This window comes from Monodelphis domestica, chromosome 4 (assembly GCF_027887165.1).
Source record: "Monodelphis domestica isolate mMonDom1 chromosome 4, mMonDom1.pri, whole genome shotgun sequence".
Taxonomy (NCBI): domain Eukaryota; kingdom Metazoa; phylum Chordata; class Mammalia; order Didelphimorphia; family Didelphidae; genus Monodelphis; species Monodelphis domestica.
Genome location: NC_077230.1, coordinates 116,798,553 through 116,820,631, shown reverse-complemented (window position 1 = coordinate 116,820,631; position 22,079 = coordinate 116,798,553).

The window sequence follows — 22,079 nt, the reverse complement described above, 5'->3', positions numbered from 1 at the left end:
TTGTTTTAGTTGGGAATAGTAAGGAGTATTTAAAACTAAATTCTACTTGCTGATAGGACAAAAGAATTATAAAGAGCTCAAATATAATTCAACTCTTTCCTACTGACTAAAGGAAATGTTATTTATATTATACCTATTATAAAAATATTGTCAGACAGGAGCTTTACTAATAAAGAATATCAATTATTTGAACAAAGACTGGAAAACTTCCATACAACACATAATTAATCAGAGTAGAAAATTTACCATAATTAGATCAGAAACCAGGGTGGCAATACCCCATTCACTAAAGACAAGGAAACAGCTTTATTAAACAGAACACTTCTTTGTCATTATAAGCTATGATAGGATTTTGCCTGTCAAAAAAAGCAAAGGAAACTTTGCTTTTTTTTAAATTATGCTAAATAATAACTTCTTATATTTGAATGAAAATGGAGAAATATAAAAATTAAATAGCACTTACTTTGCTTAATAGTTTTGTAATAATAGTAGTTATTTAAAAAGTAATTAAGTTTTTCAAAATTGAAAATATCACATATGTCAGTCATTGAAAGCACGTCTCTATCAATAGCACTGTGCTAGGTAGGCACTAAGATACAAAGACAAAAATGAAATACAGTATCTGTACTAGGGAAACATATTCTTCTTGAGGGATACAGACTTCTAGCTTTCATAATCTCATCATCTTCTGGTTCTTTCTCTGTCAGTCTCAAGAATGTCTTCATTAAAATGAGGATTTTCTTACTCCTCAGGCCCTACGAATATTGGCATAGTCTGGACAAGAGGAGTCTAAAGAAATGGGATAAACAGTCTTATGTCTGGTAGATCTTCTAATGGGCATTCAAGTCAATTCTGAAGGCCACTGCTGGACACTGTTCATAAGAAGTAGGAAAAAGGAGAAACTGGAGAATGTTGCTATACTGACAAAAGGGACTAAGAACATCCAAGATAGATTAGAAATAAAGAATAGGAACAAAGTGACCTGTAAATCTATCAGTCTTCCTATGATCCAATAATCTCAAAGAATGGAGTTCATAGCAAACTTACCATCCCCAAGTATTGATTTTATGCTCCCATTGAGCCTACTTTAGGTTCAATATTGACATTTGGGAAATGAAAAAATGAAATAGTCTTTGGACTGAAAGAACTTCCATTCTATTGAGACGTTACTTAAAAACACATAAATAAGTGAATATAAATCATTCAAAGAATTAGAAAATCATAGATCCTGACACCAAAACTCCTTCTCCCTCTGTCCCCAGTCCCTTCCAGGACCAAAGTGGCCTCCCCCTTCACCTCTTCTCCAATATCTGCCCAAACCTGGGACAGAAACTACCACAACTGTAAAATCTGGGAGAACATCAGGATTCCTATCAAGCCTAGACAAATGACCTCCTACAACACTGGCTTGAGAACTTTCCAACCTTGAGGTTCTCAGTCCCCTTGGGCTATCCAATAATTTGGGCATGTGCCCCAACTTTGCCCAATAGAGACAATCCAAGTGACCTCATTCCAGACCACCATCCTATAAAAGATTGTTCCCATCTAGCCATCTGCTAATTACAGGCTCCTCTCTTGCTCTCTCTTTCTCTCTCCCTCTCCCCCCTCCTTTCCCACAAGAAAGCCTTGCTGCATTGCAAAAGAGAAAAAGAAACCAAGAAAGTTAGTCAGTCAGTAAGCATTTTTATTAAGAACTTACTATGGGAATATTTTTTCTAGCTGTGCAATAAAATGGACGACTCCTGACTTCCAAGGATTATTCTGACCTGACAACTGTAGAGATGTATTAGGGGAAAAAAAAAAGAAAGAAAGAGTAAGAGGTTTTGTTAATGGTAAAAAAATAAAGGCAGTAAGGACCTGAACTAGAATGGATGCTCTCTAATTTGAAGAGGGGAAAAGAAGGAAATAACCATTTATATAGCAGCTACTGTGGAACTGTGGACAAGGCATTGTCTTAAGCATTTTCAGAGAGCAAGAATCTAATGGGCATGACATATATATCTGTAAAAAAGTGTTTGAAGAACCATCAAAATAGAGAAAGAGAAATAGCCAGAAAAGAAGGAAAACTAAGAATTAATATTATTTGTAGAACCAAGAATATTGATGAAGTTTGATTTACATTTTAAAAAGCTTCAGAAAAATTAAAACATGATTTTTTAAAGGATATTTTAATTAGCAGTTGAAAGATCACTGGTAATTTCTAAAGTAAGAGCAGTAGATGATCTGAGTTTAACCAATCTGAGACACTACTTCTTTGACTTTGGGCAAATCATTTGACCATTCTCTGCCTCAGTATTCTCAACTGTAAAAATGAAGTAATAGTAGCTCCTAACTCTCATATTTGTAGTGAGAATAAAATTAAGTAACATATGTAAAATGTTTAGCATAGTCAGAGGTATATAGTGTTTAATAAATGCCTATGTCCTTCCTAAGAGAGAAGTTTTAATATATTGCTGGGATTATAAACCTTATTATAATACATTGGTAAATGAGTGCATGGGGAAGAAGAACATATATTAAGTAAAGACAACAACTCTCTTTAGGAATTTGATGGTGGAAGGAATATAAGACATAGGATGATAGCTTTAAGGAATAAGAGAAGATGTGAGAAGGGAAATGAGGAAGGTATTTATATGCCATGAAGACTTGACACCAGAGAAATTCCTCTACATATAAAATGTTTGGTGAAGGCCTTAAAGATGCTATATTCTTATCTTCCTCTTTTTTTTCCTTAAGAATGTCAAAAGAGTTCTCTTCACACTATTTTCCCATAAATCACATTTTGATCATGTGAGAATGATATTAAGATGACTTTTAGTTAATGAAAAGTTGAAAAAGGAATGGCTCTGAGCCACAATAAAAATTAATAAATGGAAATTTAAGATGAAAAATATTAATAGAATACAAAAGAGGCAGTAGGGAACAAGAAATTTCACCTCTTTAGATAAGTAGGTAGCATTATTGGATAGAACAATAAACTCAGAATCAGACGGACCTGAATTCAAATCCTCATTCGTCTGATTACTAGCTAGCTATATGACCCTGGACAAAACTTAAATTCCTCCTTTCTAACATGAGGACACTAATAACCAACTTTCCCAAAGTTTGTCCTGTGTGTCAAGTGAGAAATTAATTGTGTCTTAATATACAAATTGCTTTGCAAACATTAAAAAGATATGAAAGCATTATCTACATGATTACTGATTATTCCCATTAATCTGATATTATTGAAGTCAAGGTTGTTCAGGAAAGGGGTGAAATCTAGGGAAATATTTCTGTCAATTAAGGAAAGTAATATTATTTTTTGAAGGAGAGATATAGAATGAGAGTTAGATGATAGAGTGAGTAGGAGTTACTAATGGGTAGACTAGAAAGGGAGAGCAAATGATAGTACTCCTACACTGAGGAGCAGTAGAAGTGAGTTGAACAGTTTAGGAAGAAGTAGCAGGGGAAAGAGGATTTCACCTCAAAAGATAATTCTGAATCTCAGAGATTAGGAAAAGCTGGTGATGATATTTTTTTCTTCCCATAGGAGAGAGGATATACTAATTGATTTGAGCACAGGACAGACATGTAGATGGTAATAAAGTTCAGAAGGATGTGAAAAAATGTATTAATTTTAAGCAACAAGCATTTTAGATAGTCATTTCATTCTTCATGTTCGATTCAGTAGATGCCAATTATGAGAAAATCAGCTGAGATGACACTATAGCAGAGGCTTTTAAATGAATTTCTGATAAGAATCTTCTTCCTATGCTGGATAAATAGAGGCAGCTATATAATGTAGTGGATAGAGAGCTATGTCTGGAGTCAGGAAAACCTGTGTTGAAGTCCAGCATCCTTTACTAGTCCAGTACATTTATGTCTATGAGCAAGTTACTTCATCTCTTTTTGACTCTGTTTCATCCATAGAAAATATAAATTATATTACCTACTTCTCAGGATTGTTCTGAGGATAAATGCAAATAATATTTGAAAATCCATTTGCAAATATTAAAGTGCTTTATAAGTGATGCCTATTATTATATTGCTCCACTCAATGTTATTTCCATCATACAATGCAGATATTAGGTATAGCAAAGATAAAAAGTCATATTTCTCCATAAAGATTTATTCTTTTTCACAGGGTTAACACCAATTTGGAGATTTATCAAAATATATCTGGAAGAAGAATACCCATACTGTAATATTCAGAGATTTGCACATCACCATTAGAAAAACTGACCTTTGAAAAATTGATTCTGGGCAAGTTGCTCTGCCTTTCTAATATTTGTGCTAATTGAAAGTAGAAAAAATATGAATTTGAAAAAATGGTGATGGAGAATATATAAGAAGTAAAAGTAACTTAACAACTCTATCAATACATTGTAATGTAAAGAAAAGTGAATTTGAGATAAAGATTTTATTCTTGGTTTTATGAGCATCTTTGTGTGACCAGAAGGAATTAATTTTATCTCTCATTCTTTATGAAGAGCAAATGAAATAATGTCTGAGAACACATTGGAAATTTTAGATGTATATATTGGACTGTTCAAATCCTGAGAGATTTACTGATATTTACTGAAAACAAAGGTAAGAATGTGGTCCAGGTGAATGGAGAAGAATGAATAATGTCACTTTTAGCTCTGTTTTAGTTCAAATTCCTTTAAAATCAAAGCCAGCAAGGGAGGAGAGATGTAGCTGAAAATTCTAGTCCTAAATTGCATGAGTCTATGAGATAAATGAATATGAGTCAGCTCAAGATTCAAACAGTGCAAAAGCTGGTAATAATATGCCTAACTTTTGCCTTTTAATTGGTAGTGCTGACTCACAGCCTTAGCTATGAGTAAAGAATTGTTATCCCACCAACTTTCTACTCACTTCATCCTAGAAGGTGGGATTTGACAAGATCAACCTTATGTAGATTAAATCTAGAAGATGACATTGGAAAGAAACTTGACAGCCACAAGACAGTGAGATAGTTAGCCATGGGAGTAGCAGAACAGTAACCTTAGAAACCATTCAAGGCTACTAAGAAATAGCTCATCAGATTCTATATAATAGACATTGAGAATCAGAATTAATGATAGCTTAGTGCTGACATCACTAGAAAATATTAGTTATGCTACCATGTGAGAGGAAGGCATTTCCTGTTCATTTGTTCACCATATGACTTCCCTATATGTATTCCATTCAGCTCTGCACTCTGAAATTATATATATATATATATATTATATGTAAATATAAATTATTATATATGTATATATTCTTTTAAAAATTTAGTTTGTTCATTTCTTTATTTTTCTAGATTACATGCCAGTAACAATTTTAATTATAATTTTCTGACATTTTGAGATTCATGTTTTCTTTCTCCTTCCATCTCCTCCCTTCTTCCTGAGATGACATGTAATATGATATAGGTTATATATGTGTTATCATGCAATATATATCTCCTTGTTCATCATGTTGTAAGAGAAGACATATCATATATATAGGGGGAAAACTCATGTAAGAGACAAAATGAAAATGATACAGCTCAATCTTCACTCAGATTTCATCAGGGCCTTCTATGATGGTGGGCACGTCTTATGAGACTTTTGGAATTGTTTTAGATCATTGTATGCTAATAATAGATAAGTTATTGTGTACAACACTCTCTTGATTTCACTCACTTGACTTTGCATCACTTCATATAAGACTTTCCAGAGGTTTTTTATGATCATCCTATTCATTGTTTCTTATGACACAATAGTATTCCATTATAATCACATCCACAATTTGTTTAATCATTCCCCAATTAATGGCAATCCCTTAATTTTCTAATTTTATGCCACAAAAATGGTGCCCTAAATATCATTGTACAATATGTACTTTCCTCCTATCTTTGATCTCTTTGGGATACAGACTGTGTAGTAGTGGTATTGTTGGTTCAGAGTGTATGGACGGTTTTATTGCTCTTTGGGGATAGTTCCAAATTGGTCTCTGGAATTGCTGTATCATTTCACAGCTCAACCAACAGTGTATTAGTGTCCCAATTTTCCCACCTCTCCTCCAACATTTTTCTTTTTCTTTTTTGTCATATTAGCTGTCTGATGGGTATGAGGTAGTTCCTCAGAATTGTTTTAGCATACATTTCCTTAACTTATAGTGATAGGGATATTTTTTTGTATGACTAAACAGTTTAAATTGCTTCATATGGAAACTGCCTGCTCATATATTTTGATAATTTATCAATCAAGAAATGACTTGTATTCTTATAAATTTGACTCAGTTCTCTAAATATTTAAAAATGAGAACTTTGTAAAAAATACTTATTATCAAATTTTCCCTCATTTTTTGTTTCCCTTTTAATCTTGTTTACATTGCATTTGTTTGTCCACATAAATTCTTTTTTTAACCTTTATTTTTCATCTTGGCATAATACTAACTATTGGTTCTGAGGCAGAGGTAAAGACCAGGCAATTGGGTTAAGTGACTTGCTCAGGGTCCCACAGGTAGAAAGGGATTAAGCCATATTTGAAGCCATGGTCTATAGCCTCTGGACCTGGCTCTCTATCCACTGAGCCACTTAGCTGCCACTTGAAATATATTCTTTATGTATGTCCTTCACTTGCATTCAATAGATGTTTTGACTCTCTTGATGGTATATTTCAATTAGAGAGTTTGCCGTAGATTTATGGAGAAAATGTTCTAATGCTCTTTTTCATACTATGCTATTTTTATTAATACTTCCTTTTGAAGCAATTGTGTCCTGTGGCTAAATAGTGAGAATATGTACCTTAACGGTGGCTTTCTAAGTATTGTTTGGAGATAATAAAGAGCCACAGAGTCAGTACTTTTAGTCTGCATTTGAGTGGAGTATTTCCCTCTTGCTCCAGAATTTTCTGCATCTGATGGTGATTTGCAGCCCTTTGTCCCAAAAAACTATTTAACTCAGTGTTATAAATTAAAAAAAATTCCTATAGAGAGAAATTATTTTGAGGCATAACAGGAGTTAAGGGAAGGAGACAAGGCCCTTACCATGCTCATACTAGACCTGTTTAACTGCTTTTGTAATATACATGTCTAATAAAAGTTCATAATTCTTGAGCCATCATTCTTTAAATGGAATTATTTTTCTTCTATTATTTTATACCTGTTAGAAAAGGTGTTACCAAAATTAATCTGAATTTGGAGGGAATAGTAAAAACACAATTCATACTCCAAAAATTCAAGGTTATGGAATTTTGTGATTTTACCAAAAAATCATTATCCTATGGCCATTCTCTTGGTAAGACTCTTTGATTTTGGGAAGGCTATCCCTTGGGTAGTAGACACACATATACTCCAACATCAGGAAAATATTTCAAGAATTTTTTGGTTGGATATGCCAAAACTTCCTTATCACTTCAATAGGCTTTACTCACCCAATAACTCATGGTCACCTCCTGGTCATGATGAGGTCTGGGAATACTTTATTAAAAGTCAAATTTAAAAGTTGAAACATTAATTCATTACCTATAAATTGATTAAAGAAGGGACATGCTAATAGGGGATAAGAAGTATAATCCCTCCAAGAATTTATATAAAACTTAAAAATACAAAAATTTCATTTCTGAAGAAAAATAACACAATGAATTTAAGTAATAGTTACAAGACAACAATAAAAATAATGTTACAAGGTAGGGTATGAGTAATTCCCAAATGAATAGTACAAAAAACAAATTAGACTTCCGGTAAAGATGACGGCTTAGAGAAAGCTAAAGTTCAGACCTCCAGAAACCCTTCCTTACCAATCTCAAACTATATGCTCCTAGGGCACCAAAATTCAAAACGAACAACAGGATAGATCCCAGATAGATCCCTCCTACTGGACCTGGATCAAAAGGTACGGCCCCCCAAAAGCCAAAACCCAAGATAACTCAGATCTAAGGGGTAGGCAGAAGGAAGGTCCCAGGACCCATCCTCCCAACCCAGAGTGCTGAGTCCCAGGCAGCAGCAGGAACCTCAGGACAGGCAAAAGGACCTCAGGGCCGGCTACTCTGAAGGCCACATCCTGAAAACAACCTGAGCCACTCACAGGGGCACCCAACACAAACAGCAGGGAAACAGAGAGAGATGGGGGAGCCTGTAGCCCCCTGGCTAGATCCTTCCATCTGAGTCTCATTGAAAGTCCCTGCTTCAGGGCATACTTAGTCCAACCCAGCTGAAGTTAATCCTATTGGGAAACCTGAGCTCTGGGAAGCCACGGCCCCTCCCCCTCAGAGTACAGGGTCTTCTAGCCGGCAAAGGCACTGAAATACCCTGCAGAGAGTGCCAAGCCAGGCTCAGAGCATGGAAGTAAGGCAATGAAGAAGCTTTGAGAGGGAACTGAGAACAGTAACACCCCAAACTCCAGGATTCTCTGGGAAGACAGAACAACAGTGGCATAGAACAGACAATTTGCCTAGGACTAAAGCCTCTGAACACCAGACAGAGATAAGAAAAGCTAGTCCTCCCCACTCAGATAGAGTTGGAACACAGCACAGAAAAGTCTCAAAACCCCAAGAAAAACAAGAAGAAGGGAGGGACCTTGGACACATTTTATGGAGAAAAAATACAAAATACAGAGGAGATAGAAGAGGAAACACAAGCAAATGCTCAAAAACCTTCCAAAGTAAATGGAAAATCTCAACAAACTCAGGAGGAATTTGAATCACAAATGATCAAAAAGATGGAAGCCTTCTGGCAGGGAAAGTGGGAAATAATGCAAAAGAAATTCATGCATCTACACAACCTGTTTGAACAAACTGAAAAGGAAAACCAGGCTTTAAAGGTCAGAATCAGGCAAGTGGAAGACAATGAGCATGTAAAAGAGCAAGAATTAATAAAGCAAAGCAAAAAGATCAAGAAATTAGAAGAGAACATAAACTATCTCACTGACAAGGTCATATACTTGGAAAATAGAGGGAGAAGAGACAATTTAAGAATAATTGGACTACCAGAAAAGTCAGAAATAAACAGCAAACTCGATATTGTAATACAAGATATAATCAAAGAAAATTGCCCAGAGATCCTAAAACAAGGGGGCAATACAAGCACTGAAAGAGTTCACAGAACACCCTCTACACTAAATCCCCAAAAGACAACTCCCAGAAATGTAATTGCCAAATTCCAAAGCTTTCAAGCAAAAGAAAAAATCTTATAAGAAGCCAGAAAAAGACAATTTAGATATAAAGGAATGCCAATCAGGGTCACACAAGACCTTGCAAGTTCCACTCTGAATGATCATAAGGCATGGAACATGTTTTTCAGAAAGGCAAGAGAGCTGGGCCTTCAACCAAGAGTCAGCTATCCAGCAAAACTGACTATATACTTCCAAGGGAAAGTATGGGCATTCAACAAAATAGAAGATTTCCAAGTTTTTGCAAAGAAAAGACCAGAGCTCTGTGGAAAGTTCAATATCAAAAAACAAAGAGCATGGAATACCTGAAAAGGTAAATATGAAGGAAAGGGAAAAGGAGAAAAATGTTATCTTTTTGTTTTATTCAAACTCTCTTCTATAAGGACTACATTTATATCAATCTCTGTATATTAATATGTAGGGAAAATGTAATGTGTAAATAGGGGGAAAAGAAAAAACAAATAGAATAATCTTTCTCACACAAAGATTCACACAGGATGGGGAGGGGAAGAAAACTCCTATAAGAAGGAGAGGAAGAGAGTTTTTACTTAAACTTTACTCTCAGAGAAATCAACTCTGAGAGTGAAGAACATCCAGATCCATTGGGATCTTGAATTCTACCTTACCCAACTAGCGTAGGGAGAAGGGAAAACCAAGGGGGATAGGGGGGAGGGAACACAAAAATGGAGGGAAGAATAGGGGGGGGAAGGGAAGGGAACAAAAAGAGACGGGCTAGAAAGGGAAACAAATCAAGGGAGGGGAAATGGGAGACTGATTTAAAGTAAATCAATGGATTAAAAGGTAGAGCTGAGGAAGAAAGATTAGAATGAGGGAAGGATATCAAAATGCCAGGGAGTCCACAAGTGACAATCATAACTTTGAACATGAATGGGATGAACACACCCATAAAACATAGACAAATAGCAGAATGCATTAGAATCCAAAATCCTAACATGTTGTCTTCAAGAAACACACATGAGGTGGGTAGACACCCACAAGGTCAGAATTAAAGGATGGATTAAGACCTTCTGGGACTCAACTGAAAGAAAGAAGGCAGGAGTTGAAATCATGATATCTGATAAAGCCAAAGCAAAAATAGTCCTGATTAAAAGGGATAGGGAAGGTAATTATATTTTGTTAAAAGGTACTTTAGATAATGAGTAAATATCACTAATCAACAAATATGAACCAAATAATATAGCACCCAAATTTCTAATGGAGAAATAAGGAGAATTGAAGGAAGAAATAGACAGTAAAACAATATTAGTGGGAGACTTGAACAAACCATTATCAAATTTAGATAAATCAAATCAAAAAATAAATAAGAAAGAGGTAAAAGAAGTGAATGAAATCTCAGAAAAACTAGAATTAATAGATATATGGAAAAAAATAAATAAGGACAAAATGGAATACACCTTCTCAACACCACAAGGCATATTCACAAAGGTTGACCATACACTAGGTCACAGAAACATGGCATACAAATGCAGAAAAGCAGAAAAAATAAATGCAGCCTTTTTATACCACAAGGCAATAAAAATAATGATCAGTAAGGGTACATGGAAAACCAAATCAAAAATTAATTGGAAATTAAACAATATGATACTCCAAAATTGTTTAGAGAAGAAATCACAGAAACAATTAATAATTTCATCGAGGAAAATGACAATGGTGAGACATCCTTTCAAACCTTTTGGGATGCAGCCAAAGCAGTAATCAGAGGTAAATTCATATCCCTGAGTGCATATATTAAGGGAGAGCAGAGATCTATGAATTGGAAATTCAAATAAAAAAACTCGAAAGCAAACAAATTAAACCCCCCCAAAAGAAAACCAAACTAGAGATCCTAAAAATTAAGGGAGAAATTAATAAAATAGAATGTGATAAAACTGTTGATTTAATAAATAAAACAAGAAGCTGGTACTTTGAAAAAACAAACAAAATAGACAAAGTACTGGTCAATCTAATTAAAAAAAGGAAAGAAGAAAAGCAAATTAACAGCAACAAAGATGAAAAGGGGGACATCACCTCCAATGAAGAGGAAATTAAGGCAATCATTAAAAATTACTTTGCCCAAGTATATGGCAATAAATACACCAATCTAGGCAATATGGATGAATACATACAAAAATACAAACTGCCTGGCCTAACAGAAGAAGAAATAGAAATCTTAAATAATCCCATATCAGAAAATGAAATCCAATAGGCCATCAAAGAACTCCCTAAGAAAAAATCCCCAGGGCCCGATGGATTCACAAGTGAATTCTATCAAACATTCAGAGAACAATTAATCCTAATACTATACAAACTATTTGACATAATAAACAAAGAGGGAGTTCTACCAAACTCCTTTTATGACACAAACATAGTACTGATTCCAAAACCAGGCAGGTCAAAAACAGATGAAGAAAATTATAGACCAATTTCCCTAATGAATATAGATGCAAAAATCTTAAATAGGATACTAGCAAAAAGACTCCAGCAAGTGATCAGAAGGGTCATCCACCAGGATCAAGTAGGATTTATACCAGGGATGCAGGGCTGGTTCAACATTAGGAAAACCATCCTCATAATTGACCACATCAACAAGCAAACCAACAAAAATCACATGATTATCTCAACAGATACAGAAAAAGCCTTTGATAAAATACAACACCCATTCCTATTAAAAACATTAGAAAGCATAGGAATAGAAGGGTCGTTCCTAAAAATAATAAACAGTATATATCTAAAACCATCAGCTAATATCATCTGCAATGGGGATAAACTAGACACATTCCCAATAAGATCAGGAGTGAAACAAGGATGCCCATTATCACCTCTACTATTTGACATTGTACTAAAAACACTAGCAGTAGCAATTAGAGAAGAAAAAGAAATTTAAAGCATCAAAATAGGTAAGGAGGAGGCCAAGTTATCGCTCTTTGCAGATGACATGATGGTCTACTTAAAGAATCCTAGAGATTCAACCAAAAAGCTAATTGAAATAATCAACAACTTTAGCAAAGTTGCAGGATACAAAATAAACCCGCATAAGTCATCAGCATTTCTATATATCTCCAACACAGGTCAGTAGCAAAAACTAGAAAGAGAAATCCCATTCAAAATCACCTTAGACAAAATAAAATACCTAGGAATCTATCACCCAAGACCAACACAGGAACTATATGAACACAACTACAAAACACTCTCCTCACAACTAAAACTGGACTTGAGCAATTGGAAAAACATTAACTGCTCATGGATAGGACGAGTCAATATAATAAAAATGAACATCCTACCCAAACTTATTTATCTATTTAGTGCCATACCCATTGGACTGCCAAAAAATTTCTTTACTGATTTAGAAAAAACCATAACAAAGTTCATTTGGAAAAACAAAGGATCAAGGATATCCAGTAAAATAATGAAAAAAAAAAATACAAAGGAACGGGGCCTTGCAGTCCCAGATCTCAAACTATATTACAAAGCAGCAGTCATCTAAACAATTTGTACTGGCTAAGAGACAGAAAGGAGGATCAGTGGAATAGACTTGGGGCAAGTGATCTCAGCAAGACAATATATGATAAACCCAAAGATCCCAGCTTTGGGGACAAAAATCCACTATTCGATAAAAACTGCTGGGAAAATTGGAAGACAGTGTGAGAGAGATTAGGACTGGATCAACACCTCACACCCTACACCAAGATAGGTGAATGACTTGAACATAAAGAAGGAAACCATAAATAAATTAGGTAAACACAGAATAGTATACATGTCAGACCTTTGGGAAGGGAAAGACTTTAAAACCAAGCAAGACATAGAAAGAGTCACAAAATGTAAAATAAATAATTTAGACTACATCAAATTAAAAAGCTTTTGTACAAACAAAACCAATGTAACTAAACTCAGAATGGAAGCAATAAATTGGGGAAAAAAATCTTCATAAAAACCTCTGACAAAGGTTTAATTACTCAAATTTACAAAAAGCTAAATCAATTGTACAAAAAATCAAGCCATTCTCCAATTCATAAATGGGCAAGGGACCTGAATAGGCAGTTTTCAGATAAAGAAATCAAAACTATCAATAAGCACATGAAAAAGTGTTCTAAATCTCTTATAATCAGAGAGATGCAAATCAAAACAACTCTGAGGTATCACCTCACTCCTAGCAAATTGACCAACATGGCAGTAGAGGAATGGAGTGAATGCTGGAGGGGATGTGGCAAAGTAGGGACATTAATTCATTGCTGGTGGAGTTGTGAACTGATCCAACCATTCTGGAGGGCAATTTGGAACTATGCCCAAAGGGTGATGATAAAAGACTGTCTGCTCTTTAATCCAGCCATTGCACTGCCTTGTTTGTACCCCAAAGAGATAATAATGAAAAAGACTTGTACAAGAATATTCATAGTTGCACTCTTTGTGGTGGCAAAAAAATTGGAAAATGAGGGGATGCCCTTCAATTGGGGAATGGCTGAACAAATTGTGGTATATGTTGATGATGGAATACTATTGTGCAAAAAGGAACAATAAAGAGGAGGAATTCCATGGAGACTGGATCAACCTCCAGGAAGTGATTCAGAGTGAGAGGAGCAGAACCAGGAGAACATTATACCTAGAGACTGATGCACTGTGGTATAATTGAATGTAATGGACTTCTCTATTATAGGCAATGTAATATCCCTGAACAATCTGCAGGGATCTAGGAGAAAAACACTATCCACAAGCAAAGGACAAACTGTGGGAGTGGAAACAATGAGGAAAAGCAACTGCTTGACTACAGAGGTTGAGGGGACATGTCTGAGGAGAGACTCTAAACGAACACTCTGATGCAAATACTAACAACATAGCAATTTGTTAGAATCAAGAACACATGTGATTCCCAGTGGAATCACGCATTGGCTGGGGGGGGGTGGAGGAAAAGAAAGTGATCTTTGTCTCTAATGAATAATGCTTGGAAATGATGAAATAAAATATTATTTTAAAAAACTGTTAGAAGAATCATTGGAAGGATTGTTGAGACCTGAAAAGTTTCAGGGTGAATATAAAGAAAATGGGCAAACTTAAGTAGGGTCTTGAGGGATGGATATCACAGCAACCACTGACTAAGAGGCAATTTATAGAACTTCTGGATTACAAACATTTTTCTTCATATAACTTCTTATAACTTTCTTCATTGACTTCTTATAAGTCAAGTGACTTGTGAAAAAAATGTTATATTTCAGTTTCATAGTCAAGAACATTGGTTTCAATCTAAATTTTGAAATTTAATAAAAGGACTAAATGAAACATTTTAAATATTGGTTTAAAATCATGAATATAATATGAGAAAATCATGATGACATCAATTGGAAGAAAAAATAATAGTTTCAGTGGACTACAAGTTCAATATATTTCAATAATACAATAAAAAAGCCAAGAAATAAAGCAAATATATTCTTGAAGGTAGGAACAATGGAACTGATAATATAATTTTATTTTGCCTTAGTCATTCAATCAATGAAAATGAAATTTTAAGCATCTACTATGTACAAGGCACTATTAAGAAAGTCTGGATCACATCTGGAGCATTGTGGTCAGTTCTGAGTAGTGCTATTTAGAAAGGACCTTGAATAATGCCTTCCAGTTCCAATTTTCAAGGCCATATTCATAACTTGGTCATATATGAGAGAGTGCCCAAAAGGAACATAATCAGATTAGAAAGGACCTTGAATAATGCCTTCCAGTTCCAATTTTCAAGGCCATATTCATAACTTGGTCATATATGAGAGAGTGCCCAAAAGGAACATAATCAGAATTGTGAAGGAAGGGGAGATTTTGCTATATGAAGTTTAATTAAAAGGAGAAAACTTGGGACATAGGTAAAACATAAGAATTTTCTCAAGTATTTCAAGAGTTGTCATGGTTACAAGGGATTAGATATCTTCTGGTTGTCCCAATGGGGCAGAATTAGAAATAATGAATAGAAATTCCAAAGAGGTAAATGTATGCTTCAACTAAAGGAAAACTTAATGACAATCAAAACTGTCTAAAAGTGTAATGAACTCTTTCAAGAAATTACAGCATTCCCTTCCTGGAATCTGAGCTGAATGAACACTTGTCAGGCATATATAGATATTAATTTTCGTATATAGGCTGTAGTAGATGACCTCTCAAAGCCTTTTTCAGTCCTTGGAGTTCAGTAATTATGATTCTAGGCACTAGGTGGCACACTGGATAGAGTGCTGGACTTAGGATAAGAAAAACCTCCTTAGATACTAGTTGCAGAACAACAAGTCAAGTCACAAAATCTATCTCTGCCTCAGTTTCTTTATCTGTAATTTGGGGACAATACTATCACCTACCTCAAGGGGTTATAAGGATGATAATATTCTTAACCATTTGCATGTTTGAAAATACTCACAAATGTTTAGTTATTATTATTATTATTCACAAAGAAATTTGGAAGATAGCTTCAGGCTAAGAAAAAGAGGGGAGAGAAAAATATTAAAGATGTAAAATGCATGTGCAGTTTCATTCAATTCATTGTACATTTATTATGTACTTATTCTAAGTAAAGTCCTGTGCCAGATTATAGGCTAGTTTTCAATGCAGTAAATAGAATTAATTGGCTGCAGTAGAGAGTAGAATTAGGTAAGGAATGGAAAGTAAAATTCTAAATGGAGGAAACACTAGCTATATTTGAGGGAATAAAAGGAAGAGTAAGAGAAGATGCTAGGATTTCAAATGTGTATTAATGAGGAAAGAGTGGCAATACTAACACAGAGAGATAGAGCAGAAAGGAGAGCTACTTTTTTTATGGGTAGATTAGACCAGAAATTCATTTTTAGGCATGTTTAGCTTGGATGAGGAAGAAGAGAAAAATGTATCTAAAAATACTGAAGCAATCTTGTGTAGGTAAGTTCACAGCTGAATTCAGATATTGAAAAAGATGGAAACAAGGTCACTTAACTGATCTGATTAATACAGAAGACTTTTAGGGTCCTATAAAAATAGTGCTAGGGAAAGTAAGGTTTCCCAAACCAAGGTGATTGGACACTACAAAAGAATTCGAATGACAGAGGAAATATTTCTCAAGTGTGCCTGGAGTAATTAGAAATGAAAAGAAGGTATAACCTGTAGCTTGGGGTCTATGGAATAATGATAACAAATAATAGTATATAATATATTGTAAAATTACTTGTTTCTTATTATTTTTCTTTTTCCTTTATCAAAGAAAATATCTTTAGACTAGAATAACTGACTTACATTACCAGGTCTCTCCCTCTTTACCTCCTTCCATCATCATTTCATAATAAACTACTGAGAATATGCTTCATTTCTTTGCATATATCTTATATTATATCTTTTAAAATATCATATATATGCTACATGTGCATTTGTATTGTGTATTTACAAATACATAGATGCATGATTTATATATATATGTATATATATATGTATATATTATTAATGTAGCCTCCTTTGGATTAGGGATAATATCACTTCTCATATTTGTATCCTCACTACCTAGTACAGTACTAACACACAGAAGGTACTTAATAAATACTTTTCACTTTGTAAGAATGACTACCAGAAGGGGAGAAAAAGGAAAAGAGTCAAAGAAATATGCATTTAGGAAGTGCTTGTTTGTGCAACACACTGTTTTAAGCATTAAAAATGTAAATAGAAAAAAAGAGTGTTCCTTGCTATCAAGGAATCACATCCTAATTGGGAAAAAAACTGACACTGAAATAAAAAATAAGTGAAAAGACAGAAAGATAACATTGTCAGGGTTTCAGTGGCATGAAATCACCTACACTGGATTAACTTTATTGCTGGAAGAATCTGTGAACATGATCACTGTGCCTTTCAATAATCCTCAAGGATCAAGGACTTTTCATAAAAGGGAGTGATAAATGTTTCCAATTCCAATAAATAAACAAATGAATAAATAATTATATTAAAAAGATTGCTAAGGATTCTACATAATCTAGTAAGTTTGGTGTCAATTCCTGAAAAAAAAACTTAAAATAATTTCTAAAGAAATTGTTTTTAAGCTCTTCAAAAGAGAATAAGTAATTTCTGTCATTTACCCAAAACAAGAAAAAGTTCATTTCCTTTTTAGGTGGGCGACAGGAGGTACCAAGAATCTGGACATGAAATCAAAAAGACCTGAGTTTTAATGAGAAAATATCAGTACACCACGTTGATGCACCAAATGGCATAGCATCCAAATTTCTAAAGGAGAAACTAATGGAATGCAAGGATGCAATGGATAGAAAAACTATACTAGTGGGTACCTGAAACTTTCTCTATCAGAACTAGATAAATCAAACCAAAAAAATAAATAAATAAGAAAGAGGTAAAAGAAGTAAATGAAATCTCATAAAAATAGTTAGTAGACACAGGGAGAAAAATAAAAAGGGACAAAAAGGAATACACCTTTTCAGCAGCACATGGTGTATTTACAAAGATTGATCATGTAATAGGGCATAAAAGCATTGCAAAAAAGTGCCAAAGAGCAGAAATAATGAATGCAAACTTCTCATATCACAGTGTAATGAAAGTAATAATTAGTAAGGGTATATGGAGGGGAAAATCAAGGATTAATTGGAAAGTAAACCATATGATTCTCTAAAACTGGTTAGTTAAAGAACAAATCATAGAAACAACTAATAATTTCATTAAAGAAAATGACAATGATGAAACATCCCTTGAAAATCTATGAGATGCAGCCAAAGGAGTACTCAGGGGGAAATTTATATCCTTGAATTCATATATTAACAAACTAGAGATGACAGAGGCCAATGAATTGGGTATACAAATTAAAAAACTAGAAAGTAAACAAATTAAAAACCCTCAGATAAAGACTAAATTAGAGATCCTAAAAATCAAAGGAGAAATTAATAAAATTGAAAGTCAAAGAACTATTGATTGAATAAATAAGATTAGAATCTGATACTTTGAAAAAACAAATAAAATAGACAAAGTACTAGTCAATCTAATAAAAAAAGGGAAGAAGAAAACCAAATTGACAGTATCCAAGATGAAATGGGAGACCTTACCTCTAATGAAAAGGAAATGAAGTCAATCAATAAAAACTATTATGCCCAATTATATGGCAATAAATATGGCAATCTAGGTGATATGGATGAATATTTACAAAAAATAGAAATTGCCTATACTAACAGAGGAAGAAATAGACAACCCCAATCAGAAAAAGAAATTGAACAAGCCATCAAAGAACTCCCTAAGAAAAAATTCCCAGGGCCAAATGGATTAACAAATAAATTCTATCAAACATTCAAAGAACAACAAATTCCAATAGTATACAAACTATTTGACAGAATAAGCAAAGAAAGAGTTTTATCAATTTCCTTTTACAGCAAAAATATGGTACTGATTCCAAAGTCAGGCAGGTCAAAAACAGAGAAAGAAAATTATAGACCAATCTCCCTAATTAATATAGATGCAAAAATCTTAAATAGGATACTACCAAAAAGACTCTAGCAAGTGATCATGAGGGTTATTCACTATGACCAGGTAGGATTCATACCAGGAATGAAAGAATGATTCAATATTAGGAAAACCATCAACATAATTTACCATATCAACAAGCAAAATTAACAAAAATCACATGATTATCTCAATAGATTCAGAAAAAGCCTTTGACAAAATACAACACCCATTCCTATTGAAAACACTAGAAAGCATAGGTATAGAAGGGCCTTTCCTCAAAATAATAAACAGTATATATCTAAAATAATCAGTAAACATGATCTGCAATGAGAATAAACTAGAAAATAAGATTAGGAGTGAAACAAGAAAGCCCATTATCACCTCTATTATTTAAAATTGTACTAGAAACACTAGCTGTAGCAATAAGAGAAGAAAAAGAAATTGAAGGTATTAAAATAGGCAATGAGGAGACCAAGCTATCACTCTTTGCAGATGGCATAATGGTCTATTAAAAGAATTCTAGAGAATCAACCAAAAAGCTAGTCAAAATAATCAACTTTAGCAAAGTTGCAGGATACAAAATAAACCCACACAAATCATCAGCATTTCTATATATCTCCAACACACCTCACCAGCAAAAATTAGAAAGATAAATCACATTTAATATCACCACAGTTAATAGAAAATACTTAGGAATCTATATGCTGATATAAACACAGGAACTACATGAAAACAACTACAAAACACTCTCCACACATTTAAAACTAGATCTAAACAATTGGAAAAACACTGAAAAAAAACCATTGATTGATCATGGGTAGGACGAGCTAACATAATAAAAATGACAATCCCAACCAAACGTATTTACTTATTTAGTGCCATACTAATCGAACTACCAAAATTTTTTTAACTTAATTAGAAAAAAAAACCATAATAAAGTTCATTTGGAAGAACAAAAGATTAAGCATATACAGGGAAATCATGAAAAAACTGTGAAGGAAGGAGGCCTTGCAGTCCCAGATCTCAAACTATACTATAAAGCAGTGGTCATCAAAACAATTTGGTACTGACTAAGAGACAGAAAGGAGTATCAGTGGAATAGACTTGGGATAAGTTACCTCAGCAAGACAATTTATGATAAGCCCAAAGATCCCACTTTTGGGGACCAAAATCCAGTATTTTATAAAAACTGCTGGGAAATTGGAAGACAGTATGGAGAGATTAGGTTTGGATCAACATCTCACACCCTACACCAAGATAAACTCAGAACGGGTGAATGACTTGAATAAAAAGAAGGAAACTACAAGGAAATTAGGTGAACACAGAAAAGTATACATGTCAGATCTTTTGGAAAGGAAAGACTTTAAAACCAAGGAAGAGGTAGAAAAAATGACAAAATATAAAATCAATAATTTTGATTTAATTAACTTAAAAAGGTTTTGTATAAACAAAACCAAAATTAGAAGGGAAGCAACAAACTGAGAAACAATCTTCATAACAAAAACCTCTGACAAAGGTCTAATTACTCAAATTTATAAAGAGCTAAAACAATTGTACAAAAAATCAATCCATTCTCCAATTGATAAATGGGCAATGGACATGAATAGACAATTTTCAGTTAAAGAAATCAAAACTATTAATAAGCACACGAAAAAGTGTTCTAAATCTCTTATAATGAGAGAAATGCAAATCAAAACAACTCTGAGGTATCACCTCACACCTAGCAGATTGGCTAACATGACAGCAAAGGAATGTAATGAATGCTGGAGGGAATGTGGCAAAGTTGGGACATTAATTCATTGCTGGTGGAGTTGTGAATTGATTAGTCATTCTAGAGGGCTATTTGTAACTATGACCAAAGGGCGCTAAAAGACTGTCTGCCCTTTGATCCAGCCTTACCACTGCTGGGTTTATACCCCAAATCAATAATAAGGAAAAAGATTTGTACAAGAATATCCATAGCTCCGTTCTTTGTGGTGGCAAAACTTTGGAAAATGAGGAAATGCCCTTCAATCGGGGAATGGCTGAAAAAATTGTGGTATATGTTAGTGATGGAATACTATTGTGCTCAAAGGAATAATAAACTAGAGGAATTTCATGGAGACTGGAACAACCTCCAGGAAGTGATGCAGAGTGAGAGGAGCAGAACCAGGAGAACATTGTACACAGAGACTGATACACTGTGGTACAATCGAATGTAATGGACTTCTCAATTAGTGGCAATGCAGTGATCCTGAACAACTTGGAGTGATCTATGAAAAAGAACATTATCCACATTCAGAGGAAAAACTGTGGGAGTAGAAACACAGAAGATAAAACAACTGCTTCAATACATGGATTGAGGGGATGTAGATTCTAAATGTACATCCTAATTCAAACATGAACAACATGGAAATGGGTTTTGATCAAGGACACATGTAATACCCAGTGAAATTGTGCATCAGTTATGGGAAGGTGTGGGGGTAGGGGAGGGAGGGAAATAATGTGATTCTTGTAACCAAGGAATAATTTTCAAAATTGACTAAAAATATTAATTAAAAAAAAAAAAACCTGAGTTCTACTCCTGTGCAAGATACTTGCTAGTTACAAACTCTTGGCTAAGTGACTTAGCTTCTGTTAGCCTTTATTTTTCCAACTATAAAATAGGGATAATAATAGTACCTACATTACCAGATTGTTGTATCAAATGAGATAATCTTTCTTGATATTTTTTGGATGAACTGAAAATATGTGAGATGGATAGTGTTCTAGTTAGGTGGATTCAAAACTGCCTGAAGAATAAGGTCACAAAGAGGGTTAACAAATAATTAATTTGTGTTTTTAGGAATAAAGGCCAATGGAGGCTGTAACTGAGAGAATCTACTAAGGGAGATTATAAGAGAATAATGAGAAAATTAGAAAATCATGACCCCATAAGGGGATTAATAATAACAAAATAAAGCATGATAAAACTAAAATTATAATTATAGCAAATATTTATATAGCACCTTAAGGTTTACATTTTTAAAAATACTTTATATATATTTTTTTTCATTTACTCATCTCAAAAAAGTCTGTATGTTAGTAACCATTATTTTCCTTTTTAAAGGTGAAATGGGAATTGAGAGAAGTTCAATGAATTTCCCAAGGTTATATAGCTAATAAGTGCCTGAGGAAGGAATTAAATGAATTTATTTAATTCTTGGTCAAATGTCTAAATTCAGATGAGAGGTGAGTTCATATTTATATATGCACATATTTAACACATGTAAGTATGTACATATATGTATGCATGTATTTTATTTGTGTAGCTATATAAATGCATGTATAATTGCATAGCTCACATTCATGGATACTTTGCAAATGACAATGGACTAAAATCACCTGCTGATAATCTTGTCCTATGGGAATTTTACAGTGTATATAATGAACTGAATCAGACGACAGAGATTGTTAGTGATTATCCAAATCCAACATTTTGGTCTGGAAAGCAAAACTGGTCACAGGTACTAATGGGTATAGCTACCAAAAGACACATGGGTCAATGGGTCACTGA